Consider the following 15,578-nt stretch of genomic DNA (forward strand, 5'->3'; position numbering starts at 1 on the left):
CTATGACGCTTTATCTATGAACAACAATACGTTTCATGCATATGTCGATTCGATATATCCTTGTGAACCTCGAAATAAAAGACCACAACGAATCCTCCACATCTGATTCGTACTTAGATATATTGAAAAATACAAAGTGGAAGACATTATTTCTAAACAATGTTGGTGAATCTATTGAAAAATACAAAGTGGAAGACATTATTTCTAAACAATGTTGGTGAATCTATTGAAAAATACAAAGTGGAAGACATTATTTCTAAACAATGTTGGTGAATCTATTGAAAAATACAAAGTGGAAGACATTATTTCTAAACAATGTTGGTGAATCTATTGAAAAATACAAAGTGGAAGACATTATTTCTAAACAATGTTGGTGAATCTATTGAAAAATACAAAGTGGAAGACATTATTTCTAAACAATATTGGTGAACCCATTGAAAAATACAAAGTGGAAGACATTATTTCTAAACAATGTTTACAATTATACACGAGTGATGTTTGAATTCTAACTGTTATTTTTGCAGAGAACCCCTTTTAAAGTATTCCATATAATTCAATTTCAATGTTCTTTTATTATTTCTATTTATTTAACCCCTTCTCTACCGTATCGGTCAATTTGACCGGTGGCTCGTAAAAACAGGACTACGCAAAAGGAGTGCCTCTAAATCTTTGAAACTACGGTCATAAGATATATGATCTATATATCATATTTTTGGAAACTTTCTCTATTTTTTGACTATGTAAAAATCAATAAAGTAAGTAAAGCCATTAGATTAAAAAAAACATTTAAAGTGAAGGATGGCTTCGTCTAAATATGACTCAACGCTTTGTCGCAAGGTCATTTTCCCCTTCGATATGATTTTTTTTTATGTTCCTTATGAATTCAATATTTTTTTATATTTTTGAAAAGCATATATTCCCTGCTTTCAGAAGATATAAAAATTATTTTAATGCCTGGCAAAGTTATAAGAAAATAGCAATTTTTTGCACATGTACGTTTTCTTTCGATTTTATTTCTAAATGTTTAAACATATCGGCGTTTTACCTATATTTATATATGGAAATAGGGAAAAGTAAATACAGCCTGAAAAAGTAGAGGAAATTTCCTTTTTAATTGGCCCTTATTCGTGTTATAATTCTCGGTAGTTTTTATATTATGATAAAATGAAATTGGGACATGCTGCGCGGTTTTCTTTAAAGCTGTATGGTCCGAATTACAAATTTTTTTTTCATCTCGTAAAAACGCTATTAAATCATCGCACGTATGTAGTTATGAGACTGTACGACCTATCATAAATTATTTCACCTGTTTTAACCCAAATAATTTGATTTTAAATCTATGTTTACAAATAACTGCGTCACTCTGCCATTTCAAGTGACAGTCACGTGACCAGTTCAAACTTTCAGATCATCGGTGGTCTTATTTGTGTAAAGCTGTGTATTTTGTTATAACAGTACCGTACCATAAGTTTAATAGAAATAAAAATATCAAATGCCTCTTAGTAATTCGTTGTTTTACGCTCTTTCAGCCTTAAAACTAGACATTTGCGTATGAGTTAATACATCATGTTGGGATTCCCCTGACGCGCGTGGGTCTATTTATAGACGTCTATTATGGGATGATTTATATATGTAGCCACTATATTTACTTTCTGAATAATATTCGCACTGTTTTCTTTTACATGCAGATGCTTTCAAGCATGTAATTAAGGGAAAGCTAATAACTTTATAAAGTAATTAATCTGCTTTAAAGTAATTATGTACAAAAATAATACATGAACATCGGGTCATACAGCTTTAAAATTAGACACAAAACGTCGTCGCTAAAAGCGATCGACGCGCGTCGCAAAGTGGTGAAAACTATAAAATGTGTATTGTCCTCTTTTAGTAAATTCAGTACCTTTTGATACACTAAAACAATATACACATATGTATGAAATAATCAGCCAGGTATTCTCTGCTTTTTTTTTAAAGCATAAAACCAATATTGGTATATAACAGTTACACAATCTACATGTAACTTCATAAAACACCTACTGAGAATGTTACATCCGCAGAGAGTAAACTTAAAAAGAAAAGAAAAGATAAATAAAATACTTCAAATTCAGATATAAACGTTATATTTGTTCGGAATAGTAATATTTTTTCCCATGCCAAACAAAGAAAACTAAAAAGAAGTTCGCATATAGCCTATGGGTCTGTACTTTTATTTTTCCGTGATCGGGATCGCGGGCCCCGCGGGGTTTTCTGAAAGTGTGCACGGGGAACACACGTGTTTCCGTTTTGAACAACGAAAACCAATCTCTACCCAGAGTTATCGTTCCCGCTACGCTCCACTAATACCTCTGTCAACGTCTAAAAAGTTATATCAAAATGTACAAAAACTAACTTAGCATATCGAACTGTAATGATAATATCTGAGCAAATCAAACACTTCTCTGAATTTTTTAAAATCAGAAGATGGTAAATATGAGACACCTGAGCGAATTAGAAGGTTTATATAAATATTCATTCATTCAATAATACTAGTATAATCATGGAATTCGTTGTTTTTGTGAACCTACTTTAAGATTTAAAGCATAAAACTTAAACTTATAAAATTATTATCCATGATGCTATAGGTATAGGTAAGTTTTGCCAAGAATCTTGACATTTAGACGTTGACAGAGGTGTAGCGCAGCGTAATACGCCCTCTGGTGAGAGATTGAACGAAAACAACACAGCTTCACTGTGACAGTCACAGCGAAGGCTTGTATTTTACATCTTTAAAACGACCTGATGTCAGAAGAAGATGCCCTAGATCTCCTGTTGCAGGATGACCCAAACGATCATGCATTCAGTATAAACATGTACATGTAAGTTGATGTAGCCACATAGGCCGACTAGAAAAAAAAATTGGTTTTGTCATGTTATGAAAAATTCACGATTAATTAACGCGATTTGATGCCATAATTGTTCGTTTCATGAAAGAAAATATTTATATTTTATGATTCCTAAACCAAGTGTTTATTAAGAGCTGACATCATTTAATCTGTCCTGGTCCGGCATTAATCCGTCTGATTAACACCCCCCTTTTCCAGAATTCTCTCCTTACCTGACGCGCGAGTGTAAGAAGTGGGTGGATTTAGTGTGCAATGAGAAGGGGGGTGGTTTTAATCAGACTGGGCATTCATGACCGCTGGTGAGAAGGCTATTTTCAAGGATTTTTCCATGTTTATAAAAAATTATCTTTCTATGAAAAGAAAACACAACCTGTTAGGAAAACACATATTACGTCATTGTAATGATAGAATTTATTATCATAATTTGAATTATTTTCTTCATATTGTAACAGAAATATAAACGAAATGTGTGTTTGGGCCGAAATGGGGGGGGGGGGGGGGGGGGGGTACGTAACATCAATCAAAGTCTGATTATGACAGGCCAATGAAAAGTCATATAGATTTCTCTTTTATCCAAATGCATGTATTTTATATACACTTAGTAGCTTATGACCATAAATTACATGTGATCCATACATGCTGGTACTGGTATGCTATGATCTTGCCTCGATTTTCTCTTAATTTCGACTAAATCCACACCCCATCAGAGTACCATGCAAGGGGATTTAGCCACTGTGTACCACGAAGAACTAATTCAATTCTACTTTTATATCTGGGGTCATATACTTTCCCTCAGAGTTGCAGTATTTTCGTTGGACCAGAATTTCTTCAGTACCCCCCCCCCCCCCCCCCCCCCCCTGTATATGCTAGGCATAATGCTGACACCTACATGATGCATATCTTTTTTTTTCATTACGCACTCTGTTACACTCGCAATGTATAATCAAATATTCCATTCATTTCTAACACATGTACGCAATCCCCTACCAAATGTCACTTCAAATACAGGGCATCTCTATCTTTAAATAAATTTGAGCTGTACTTAAGTGCGAAACTGTCCCGTGCTACCATGAAACATATTTTGCTTTAAAACATAAACCAACAATTCTTAATTGTAATTTCTTTTCATCTTTAAAAAGGGTATTGACATCCCAATATTTAGGGGGAAGTTCCCAGGTATCGTCCGCTAGTGACAGTCTACTGGCAAAGCCAGACATGCATTGGAAGGATGCTGATAAGAAGGACACAGGAACACCTGATCCAAGAACTGTGGCATTTCATTCGGAGCGATAGCCTGGCATTCAGTTGGTATGACTCTTTGAGGTTGAATGTAGGGTTAAATCTGTATACATTTGGTTAACATTCAAATAAATCCAGATAATACATGCACAAATGGAATCATGGCGTCATGATACATGGATATGCGTGTACCATTTTACTGTTTTTACTGCATTACTAGGTATCACATACATACAAAAAGAGACAAAAAACGGAAAATCATTATTCTTTTTCTAATTATAAAGTATGACAAGTTTTCTAAATGCTGACAAATAAGGTGTGGTGGCCAATACTGATTTTATTTGCAATTTCCTTTCAGATATGGGACCCGATTATTCAGATAACTGCATATTTTATGAAGCTGTTTTTGACAGAAGATTTGGGTTTTCTCCATCTGTGTTGTCACCAACCATTATGCTGAGATGGTCATATCTAGGGGGAAGGATTGTCATTATGCTTCCCAAGGAAGTTCGCAGCCTCTCACTGAAGAGGAATTGTACAGGTATTACTAGTTTTAAAGTACCGATATTGTGACAGTGATTTCCAGTTTAAAACGAATAATAAAATGCATAATAAAAAGATTATCTTTACCAAAATTAATCTTGTTGTGCGTCTAACACATTTATTAGATGTGTACTACAATTAACTCTGATAAAATTTCATAAGTAATTAAATGTATACTACTAATTTTCAAAGGGCCTTGACTATAGAAAACATTTACAGAGCCAATTGAGCATTCAAAAGCTCTGACGATACATTAGTATTTAGGGCTAAGTATTAAGAAATTCTTTTTTTTTTCTCCAGATTTTTGTGCATTATCTTATACATGTCTGCTGTGAAGTTCCAGTCGATAGACAGATATTGGTCAATGCATGCCCCTATCGGAACAACCTAGTACAGTGTATCAAGAATGATGTCTAGAAATAAGTTTAAAAGGTTGAATATAAGAACATTTTTGTTAAATATGATGCAAGTACATTTAAATCTAGTGATTGAAACTAAGTACTTGAACATTCGTATACGTTGAACTTAGAGAGGAAAAAATGGGTAGTACTTTTTGATAACATTTGATAAGGTGCTGTTGCTTAGCAACCAAATATATTTGAATGCAACAAATTAAATTATTTTAGATTAACAATAGAGATCTTTGTTTTAATGTTGCAATATTTATTCTAATTAGTGGAACATAATGGCAAAACGTCATATTATTAGAAAATGATGGATATGTACAATGTATATAAAGTACAAAGTTTCCATTTTATGACCTTTGACCTTAATTCTCATCATATTTTTTGTTAAAAACCTTTTTAAATGATTAAGATTTATTTAAAGATTATATTTGTAAAATAATGTGACATTTACTAATCATCATTCAATGTAATTATGTTTAAATTGTGTCGAATGTATGCAGAAAGGCAAATTATGATCAAAATTGTACTATGAGTGTTGTTACTTAGCAACCAAAAATATTTGTCAATAAAATTGATTAATTTGATTGGGATGTTTTTGTAGTATTTTCAAAGGCACATCAGCTCATACATTTAGAATTTCCTATTTTTGACTTTAATCTAGTGAGAGGGGTCGTAATATATATATTTCAGAGAGAAAAAATTGCAAAAATGTGCACTTATATGACCTTTGACCCCGTAGACCTCTTTGAGGTCATGGGATACCTTGACAAACTTTACAAGAAATTATTCCCTGTCCAATTCCTAACAAAATTATATGTCATATGCCTATCCCAAATCGTGATACATGCAGATTTAAGTCGATGTAAAAATATTGTCATTTAGTCTTTAAAAACCTCTAAAATGTGCCGGTAGAGAATTTATTTGTATAACTAGATTTAAGTACTGAAATATATCATTGACCATTTCGTTACATTAAACGAAACAGCCAATGTAGCCTTTAACCTTGACGACGCTCCATATGTGGTAATGATGGTGCTAAAAACGGTATCGAAACTAGTGTGCAATAAACATGTATTCATTGTCTATGATGAAAGCAATGCCAATTTCAAAAGAAATCTACGCAATAAGAGAAACGATTGAGTGAATGTTGATATATTAGTTTTAAATCTTTATTTGCAATGCATACAGTATACTAGTAAATTTACCTAACATCAGCACCAGCAACTGCCAGAGTGTTGATGGCTGGGAAACCTTCTCGACAAACTTAGTTGGGCTCGTCGTCCCAAGACATTCCCTGTATTGGAATCAAGGTGGCATCAATATATAACTCCAACTACGTTAGGAAAGTGGTGTATCTTTTAGAAGGCATTCTTAACTTTAATGAGGTCTCCATGTAAAACTTATACGCTACCAATTTTGATGCACCAGATGCGCATTTCAACAAATAATGTCTCATCAGTGATGCTCAACCGAAATGTATGAAATCCGAAATAACAATGAAGTTTTAGAGCTATTATAGGCGAAAACAGTGTGCCAAAAAAGTGGAGTCAAATTCGTCTAAGGATAAGAGTTATGCATGAGGTAGATAATCCTTAATTTTGAAATGAATTTCTAAATTTTATCACGACAATTAAATATACATCCGTATTTTCAAGCTAGTAACGAAGTACTTAGCTACTGGGCTGTAGAGACCCTCGGGGACTAACAGTCCACCATCTGATGTCGGACATTTATGTTGTCGAGATGGAGACAAACAGCAGTGCAGACTGAATGCAACATCTGGGTGGCAGATGTCTATGATACACTGTGGAGGTCAGCCACTTCTGACAGATACCCCCCTTCGCTAATGTTGCCAATACTTTTAACAAACAAGAAAGAAGTGAGAAACTGATAAAATCCTGAACATTTTTAATTGTGGATTTTCAAGATTTTGATAAAATTCAGTAATTATGGTTGTTAAATAATGTTTTACATTTATCATTTGAAGCCAAACTCCTGTAAACAGTAGTAATCAAAATCACTTTAAAGAGTATTTTAATATTCACATCTAGATAAGATTCTCTTAATTGAAATAACGAGACATACAAAAAGTATTATGCCATTTAGTTTTTCCTTTATAATTCATACAGAATGATTGATTGCAATTTTATTTCTTGAACAGAACCATTGACATAAACTAATCACAATTAGATTCATGTTATTTTTTCATTCAAACATATTCATTTTATTCTACAAATGCAGTCTCTAAGATAAACAACTTTGTATTCAATACTTGTATTCACCTGAGGATGGATGTGAAAATCCAGAAAGCACTAGTGATTTGAATATATTTTGGAACTGCATATTTTCCTGCTTTTTAATTTAATTATTTTGACTGTATGATATGATGAACTCTTTCTATTTGGATTATATATATATATATATATATATATATATATATATATATATATATATATATATATATATATTCACCCCTTTAAGGTTAATAAAACATTTCTGATAAATCGTTTCTATATAATTTTCTAATATGTCAGAGGACGTAGGTTTCATCTAAGATTGTGAATGAGACAATTTATGAGACAAATTATGATTGTATTCATGCGTGTAAAACACGTTTTCATACTCAACCTCAAACTCTGTGGTCCAAATCGTAATTATATTAGATAGTGAAGGTTATAAAACTTTTATAAAATCATTCTCACACTGTACTAAAATGGAATACATGCTCAAAATTTTTCGAACATGGTTTGAAGCTAGCTCGATCAGAATTGCAAAACAAACATGGATAAGTTTGAGTATGAGTACGGCAAAGGGTTTATAACCTCTAGGCCAGGATGGGTTTTCAAAATGGGAAAAAGCTGGGTACGGCCCATAAATCAATAATAATCATCATGGAGGTTAGATTTTATTTTAATAAATATCTGGTTGCTAAAATAGTCGCAAAATCTTCCAGCTAAACCCAGGAATATTTTTTTCAAGGGAATCTCCTTAAATCATTTTCCACCCTGGCCTCAAGAGCATAAACTGAGTGGAATACAATTGATAAAAATGTTTTCCTATTACAAAGGGTACAAAATTACAATGGCTACAATACGTATCAATCATAAAATTTTAGTCAAAAATTTATTTTTGTTTTAAAAAAAAATAGACACTGATTTATGTTCGTTTGGTGCAAAAGAAAAGGAATCAATAGGGCGTGTTGTGTATGACTATGAAAATGTTGTATTATTTTTCAGGAATGTGCAGTCCTGGTTTAGGGATTTTTTTTCAGTAAATGTTGTTGATAAAGAAAACATTTTTGCTGGGTAGCTCAGAAATTGAAATAATACATTTGATTAATCGTCATTTAAAATATTTCGTATATTGTTGCAAATGTAGAGGTAATCCGCCTTTGTTGAATAACTTTGTTACCACTTATACAAGCGTGTAGAAAGTTCAAAGGCAGTTAGCATGTAAAAATGATTAAGAATTCAAAAAGAATTCAAAAATAAAAAGAGTTTTTAGATCATCTAGAATATATATGTAATTGTATACATTAGAATTTGTGTCCTTGAAGTTATCATTAATGTCATAACAGTACATTTGATATGCATTTGATACCTATTAGTTTTGACAACCTATCAGATTATAAACATTATCCTGTACATATGATAAGCCAGAGTAACTTCACTCCTATTTATAAACCTTCTTCCTCTTCTCCTAACTTTGAATGAATGCTTATTAGAATGGGGGTGTGAGTAAATGGTAGATAAAATACCCTGTACCCCCTAGTCAGGTGGTTTTTTAAGGGTATGATGTTAAAACCCTGGCTGTCATTATGTGAATAAATGCTGTGTGAAAAAAATTACCATAAACTGAGAACATACTTTAAAAGTCGAAATTTCAACTCCAGGTAACTTTTGAAATGATTTTCATAAAGAAATAAAAATTTCAGCATATGTTTGCATTTGAAATTTTTTTTATAAACCTGCAGATTTTTAAACATCAGTGCTACATAAATCTTAAGATATAAGTAATCCATCTTCATTTGACTTGTCAATATTAATGGTTGAAAGTGGAAAAAAAATGTACGAATTGCTCAGTATAGTGTAATTTAATTAATAACCAAAGAAAATATGCATGTTGCCAGCTTTTTAAAGATGTCATACATACAAAAACAGAAGCATAGGACAACATTAAAATAATCACACATTTTCATAAAACAGAAATATTAAAAATAGATAAAAACTTGTTAAAATGCCAAATTTTTAATGCCAACAGTTTAGAAAAAATGCTAGTTTATAAATATGTATATATTAATTGTGGATATTAGGGAAATCATACACAGTAGGGGGGGATACCACCGTAGGAGTTATTGCCCTTGACAACATTTTTAAAATTATGAATAATTGACTATCTATAGGGAATACAAACTTTTTCCAATATCAATAGTTTACTAGATTTTTTTATTTTAGTCAATGAATGAAATTCCCCTAAAAGATATATTTCTATCATACGCAATTAAGTTTATTCTCAGTTTACGGTCTTAGGGCCTGGTGTACCTTAATAGAAGATGGTGGATAATGTTTCTCCGGAATGGATATTTTTTTCTTAGGATTTTTATTTTGATTTAATTGATAAAACCTCAGGAAAGACATTACATTTCCTGTAGTCTGTGTAGGAGAGACATTACATTTCCTGTATCTGTGTAGGAAAGACATTACATTTCCTGTAGTCTGTGTAGGAAAGACATTACATTTCCTGTATCTGTGTAGGAAAGCCACTCCATTTCCTGTATCTGTGTAGGAAAGACATTACATTTCCTGTATCTGTGTAGGAAAGACATTACATTTCCTGTATCTGTGTAGGAAATACATTACATTTCCTGTATCTGTGTAGGAGAGACATTACATTTCCTGTATCTGTGTAGGAAGGACATTACATTTCCTGTATCTGTGTAGGAAAGCCACTCTATTTCCTGTATCTGTGTAGGAAGGACATTACATTTCCTGTAGTCTATGTAGGAGAGACATTACATTTCCTGTAGTCTGTGTAGGAGAGACATTACATTTCCTGTATCTATGTAGGAAAGACATTACATTCCCTGTATCTGTGTAGGAAAGACATTACATTTCCTGTATCTGTGTAGGAAGGACATTACATTTCCTGTAGTCTATGTAGGAGAGACATTACATTTCCTGTAGTCTGTGTAGGAGAGACATTACATTTCCTGTATCTGTGTAGGAGAGACATTACATTTCCTGTATCTGTGTAGGAAAGACATTACATTTCCTGTATCTGTGTAGGAAAGACATTACATTTCCTGTAGTCTGTGTAGGAAAGACATTACATTTCCTGTAGTCTGTGTAGGAAAAACATTACATTTCCTGTATCTGTGTAGGAAAGCCACTCCATTTCCTGTATCTGTGTAGGAAAGACATTACATTTCCTGTATCTGTGTAGGAAAGACATTACATTTCCTGTATTTGTGTAGGAAAGCCACTCCATTTCCTGTATCTGTGTAGGAAAGACATTACATTTCCTGTAGTCTGTGTAGGAAGGACATTACATTTCCTGTATCTGTGTAGGAAAGCCACTCCATTTCCTGTATCTGTGTAGGAAAGACATTACATTTCCTGTATCTGTGTAGGAAAGACATTACATTTTCTGTATCTGTGTAGGAAAGACATTACATTTTCTGCATCTGTGTAGGAAAGACATTACATTTCCTGTATCTGTGTAGGAAAGACATTACATTTTCTGTATCTGTGTAGGAAAGACATTACATTTTCTGTATCTGTGTAGGAAAGACATTACATTTCCTGTAGTCTGTGTAGGAGAGACATTACATTTCCTGTATCTGTGTAGGAAAGACATTACATTTCCTGTATCTGTGTAGGAAAAACATTACATTTCCTGTATCTGTGTAGGAAAGACATTACATTTCCTGTATCTGTGTAGGAAGGACATTACATTTCCTGTATCTGTGTAGGAAAGACATTACATTTCCTGTATCTGTGTAGGAAAGACATTACATTTCCTGTATCTGTGTAGGAAAGACATTACATTTCCTGTAGTCTGTGTAGGAGAGACATTACATTTCCTGTATCTGTGTAGGAAAGACATTACATTTCCTGTAGTCTGTGTAGGAAAGACATTACATTTCCTGTAGTGTGTGTAGGAGAGACATTACATTTCCTGTATCTGTGTAGGAAAGACATTACATTTCCTGTAGTCTGTGTAGGAGAGACATTACATTTCCTGTATCTGTGTAGGAAAGACATTACATTTCCTGTAGTCTGTGTAGGAAAGACATTACATTTCCTGTAGTGTGTGTAGGAGAGACATTACATTTCCTGTATCTGTGTAGGAGAGACATTACATTTCCTGTATCTGTGTAGGAAAGACATTACATTTCCTGTATCTGTGTAGGAAAGACATTACATTTCCTATATCTGTGTAGGAAAGACATTACATTTCCTGTATCTGTGTAGGAAAGACATTACATTTCCTGTATCTGTGTAGGAAAGACATTACATTTCCTGTATCTGTGTAGGAAAGACATTACATTTCCTGTATCTGTGTAGGAAAGACATTACATTTTCTGTATTTGTGTAGGAAAGACATTACATTTCCTGTATCGGTGTAGGAAAGACATTACATTTTCTGTATCTGTGTAGGAAAGACATTACATTTCCTGTATCTGTGTAGGAAAGACATTACATTTTCTGTATCTGTGTAGGAAGGACATTACATTTCCTGTATCTGTGTAGGAAGGACATTACATTTCCTGTATCGGTGTAGGAAAGACATTACATTTCCTGTATCTGTGTAGGAAAGACATTACATTTCCTGTATCTGTGTAGGAAAGACATTACATTTCCTGTAGTCTGTGTAGGAGAGACATTACATTTCCTGTATCTGTGTAGGAAAGACATTACATTTCCTGTATCTGTGTAGGAGAGACATTACATTTCCTGTAGTGTGTGTAGGAAAGACATTACATTTCCTGTATCTGTGTAGGAGAGACATTACATTTCCTGTATCTGTGTAGGAAAGACATTACATTTCCTGTATCTGTGTAGGAGAGACATTACATTTCCTGTATCTGTGTAGGAAAAAGACCTGTAGTATGTAAAGAATTAAAGTGTTACAGCCAAATAAATGTATCTTGTTCAATTAATCATTCGATGTGTCTTTTTTCTCTGCTCATTTACCAGACCCAGTATTGTTCTTTTTGGATTATCATTTCTTATAGAATCTAACTTACTAATTACATAGATTATCAACTCTTATAGAATCTAACTTACTAATTACATAGATTATCAACTCTTATAGAATTCAACTTACTAATTACATAGATTATCAACTCTTATAGAATTTAATTTACTAATTACATAGATTATCAACTCTTATAGAATTTAACTTACTAATTACATAGATTATCAACTCTTATAGATTTAACTTACTAATTACATAGATTATCAACTCTTACAGATTTAACTTACTAATTACATAGATTATCAACTCTTATAGAATTTAACTTACTAATTACATAGATTATCAACTCTTATAGACTTTAACTTACTAATTACATAGATTATCAACTCTTATAGAATTTAACTTACTAATTACATAGATTATCAACTCTTATAGAATCTAACTTACTAATTACATAGATTATCAACTCTTATAGAATCTAACTTACTAATGACATAGATTATCAACTCTTATAGAATTTAACTTACTAATGACATAGATTATCAACTCTTATAGAATTTAACTTACTAATGACATAGATTATCAACTCTTATAGAATTTAACTTACTAATGACATAGATTATCAACTCTTATAGAATTTAGCTTACTAATGACATAGATTATCAACTCTTCTAGAATTTAACTTACTAATGACATAGATTATCAACTCTTATAGAATTTAACTTACTAATTACATAGATTATCAACTCTTATAGAATTTAACTTACTAATTACATAGATTATCAACTCTTATAGAATTTAACTTACTAATTACATAGATTATCAACTCTTATATAATTTAACTTACTAATTACATAGATTATCAACTCTTATATAATTTAACTTACTAATTACATAGATTATCAACTCTTATAGAACTTAACTTACTAAGTACATGTACATGGATTATCAACTCTTATATAATCTATCATACATGTACTAAGTGCATTATATTTCTGATCTCTCTATATGTTGCTTTCCGTATCTTAGTGTATTCTCCACATAATGTATAATAATACAGATTGTTTTAATAAAAGGATTTCTACAATATATAGTTTACCATAGGAAACGCGCATTCGTATCATTGTCAGCTTACTCAAATGTGTATTTAAAAGAAATGCTTTTACTTTTTTCCGCTCTCTGAAGTTAGGTTTTAAGCGATTAATTCACTGCAGAATGTACTCTATCTCGAAAATCATGCATTAAAATTTCAGCATTTTCACCAGGGGCTGTTTGAAACTGATATTATATTTGTTTATTTTACTAACAATATCTGATGCGTTGTGAGATCTTTGAGATTTTGTCCCAAATTTAATTATTTGTTGATTATTTTGGTCACAGTCCTACGGAGACATGATTGGTTTCCCTTTGATACGAAGCAAGTATTTCCCATGATTATTCGTAATGACAGTGATCATGTGACATAATTAGAAATTTTCAGTAGAAAGAAGATAACTAAGTACTTTGACGTATCAAGTTCAACCAATTTACTTGCCTACCAAAATTCGCCTACCATAACAAATTCTTCATGGTTGGAAATACGTGTATCAATATAAATTTGGGGATAAGGCTGCAGTCCCCCTTTTGATCCTAAAAAGTATCTAAATCCTGGCTAAATGTACTTAGTGTAGTTAGTCAGCGGTGAACACAAGAAAGTGTTGCATGCACATGCAGTTTGTGCATTACATGTATAAGTGAGAGTTATCCCTCTTTGTTCAGTTCTGGCTGTAGTTATTTCATCAATCAAGTACCTGTCTTTCTTGGATTCTTGCTATTTCTTTGAAGCGGTCGGGACGGGATGGCTTCAATTTCGATGGCGGTCGGTTCCCTCTTCTTGCCAAACTGAGCGTACCCGGCGGTGGTCAGTCCGTCTTTGATCTTTACTTCGCTGTTTACTTTTATTTGGTATCGTGGAATTCATCGCCAGGAATTTGACTCCGTGAACTATTACAACCCAACCGTCAGTTTCTACCAAAATACACAAAGGCGGTACTTAAGGCCACGCGAAAATAAACACGCGTTATTGAAATTTTATAGGGAAATCATGAGTGGTGACGATGAAGGGTTTGCACTAAAAAACAACTTAATTAATAAAATAATCTCCAGTACGTTTTATCATCTAAAGTTTAAATCAAAAATGAATTTTTCTCACTTTTCTGAGTGAATAAACGGGTCCACCATCATCTTTTCGATGCCTTAAAATAATTGTAACGATATTTCTTGATGACGTCAGCAGAAAACATGAATCTATATTACCCGGGTATCGAATCAGTATGTAATATAATGTATATATAAAATACAATGAGAATGAGACTGTATATATATATATATATAAATAAAAGCACTACACTCAAAATTCCAACAACATCCGATACCTCAAAGTGTCGGATCCACAACAAGGTCAAATACAAAAAATTATACAAAGCACTAAAATCACCAACGACACGAACAACCAGATTGTCAAATTTTCGGGACGACCTGTCCCTTCTTCAGGACAAACGAAAAGAATGACATAATGTGGCCAATATCAACAGAGAATAATCACAAAAACTACATATAAATACATCTAGCACTACAACTACACTAATCTACAAACGTATTTACAACGCAGACTACATGTTTTTTGGTCTTTAGGCTTGCCAATCAATGTTAAAAGTGGAGCGAATTAGGACATGCCTTATTCGTCCAAAGAGCTGATCCAAAATGTACGAAGTGATAAAAATTGACTTCAAGACATTATGCAATTCTTTTCGTTTGTCCTGAAGAAGGGACGGGTCGTCCCAAAAATTTGACAATCTGGTTGTTCGTGTTGTTGGTCATTTTAGTGCTTTGTATATATATATATATATATATATACATGTACCACTAGACCTTTAAATTTTGAAATTATTTATTTAATCCTATCACAAAATATATACATGTGCCTCTATCTATTCATTGGAAATTAATGAAACTGAAACTTTATAGGTTAACCAGCATACCTGTACATTGAAAGACTGTTTTCTACATGAACATATCTGTGTACAAATATAAAAAAAATATGATGATGGCCTCGCGCGTGGCGATATCAGTATCACTCTGTAACTGTTTAATACTCAATATACGGACTGAGGTTTTGGCAACTTGATCTTTTAGTACTTTTTGGAGTGAAAGGGACACACGACGAAGAGTCCATTATATGCACACTACATGCGGAGTCTGACACAAATCAAACAGGAGCGTGAACACAGCGTATGCTAACACTTCTTCTCTAATTGGCCATCTTGCA

General features: G+C 32.7%; 1 long non-coding RNA gene across 1 annotated transcript; it reads left to right on the forward strand.

The window, feature by feature from the left end:
- The first annotated feature begins 4,021 nt into the window (after positions 1-4,021).
- On the forward strand, positions 4,022-5,653 carry LOC130050938 (uncharacterized). Its single transcript, XR_008799327.1, has 2 exons — positions 4,022-4,662; positions 4,965-5,653. It is a non-coding gene; the product is annotated as an uncharacterized LOC130050938 (long non-coding RNA).
- Positions 5,654-15,578: the final 9,925 nt, after the last annotated feature.

This window comes from Ostrea edulis, chromosome 10 (assembly GCF_947568905.1).
Source record: "Ostrea edulis chromosome 10, xbOstEdul1.1, whole genome shotgun sequence".
Classification (NCBI taxonomy): domain Eukaryota; kingdom Metazoa; phylum Mollusca; class Bivalvia; order Ostreida; family Ostreidae; genus Ostrea; species Ostrea edulis.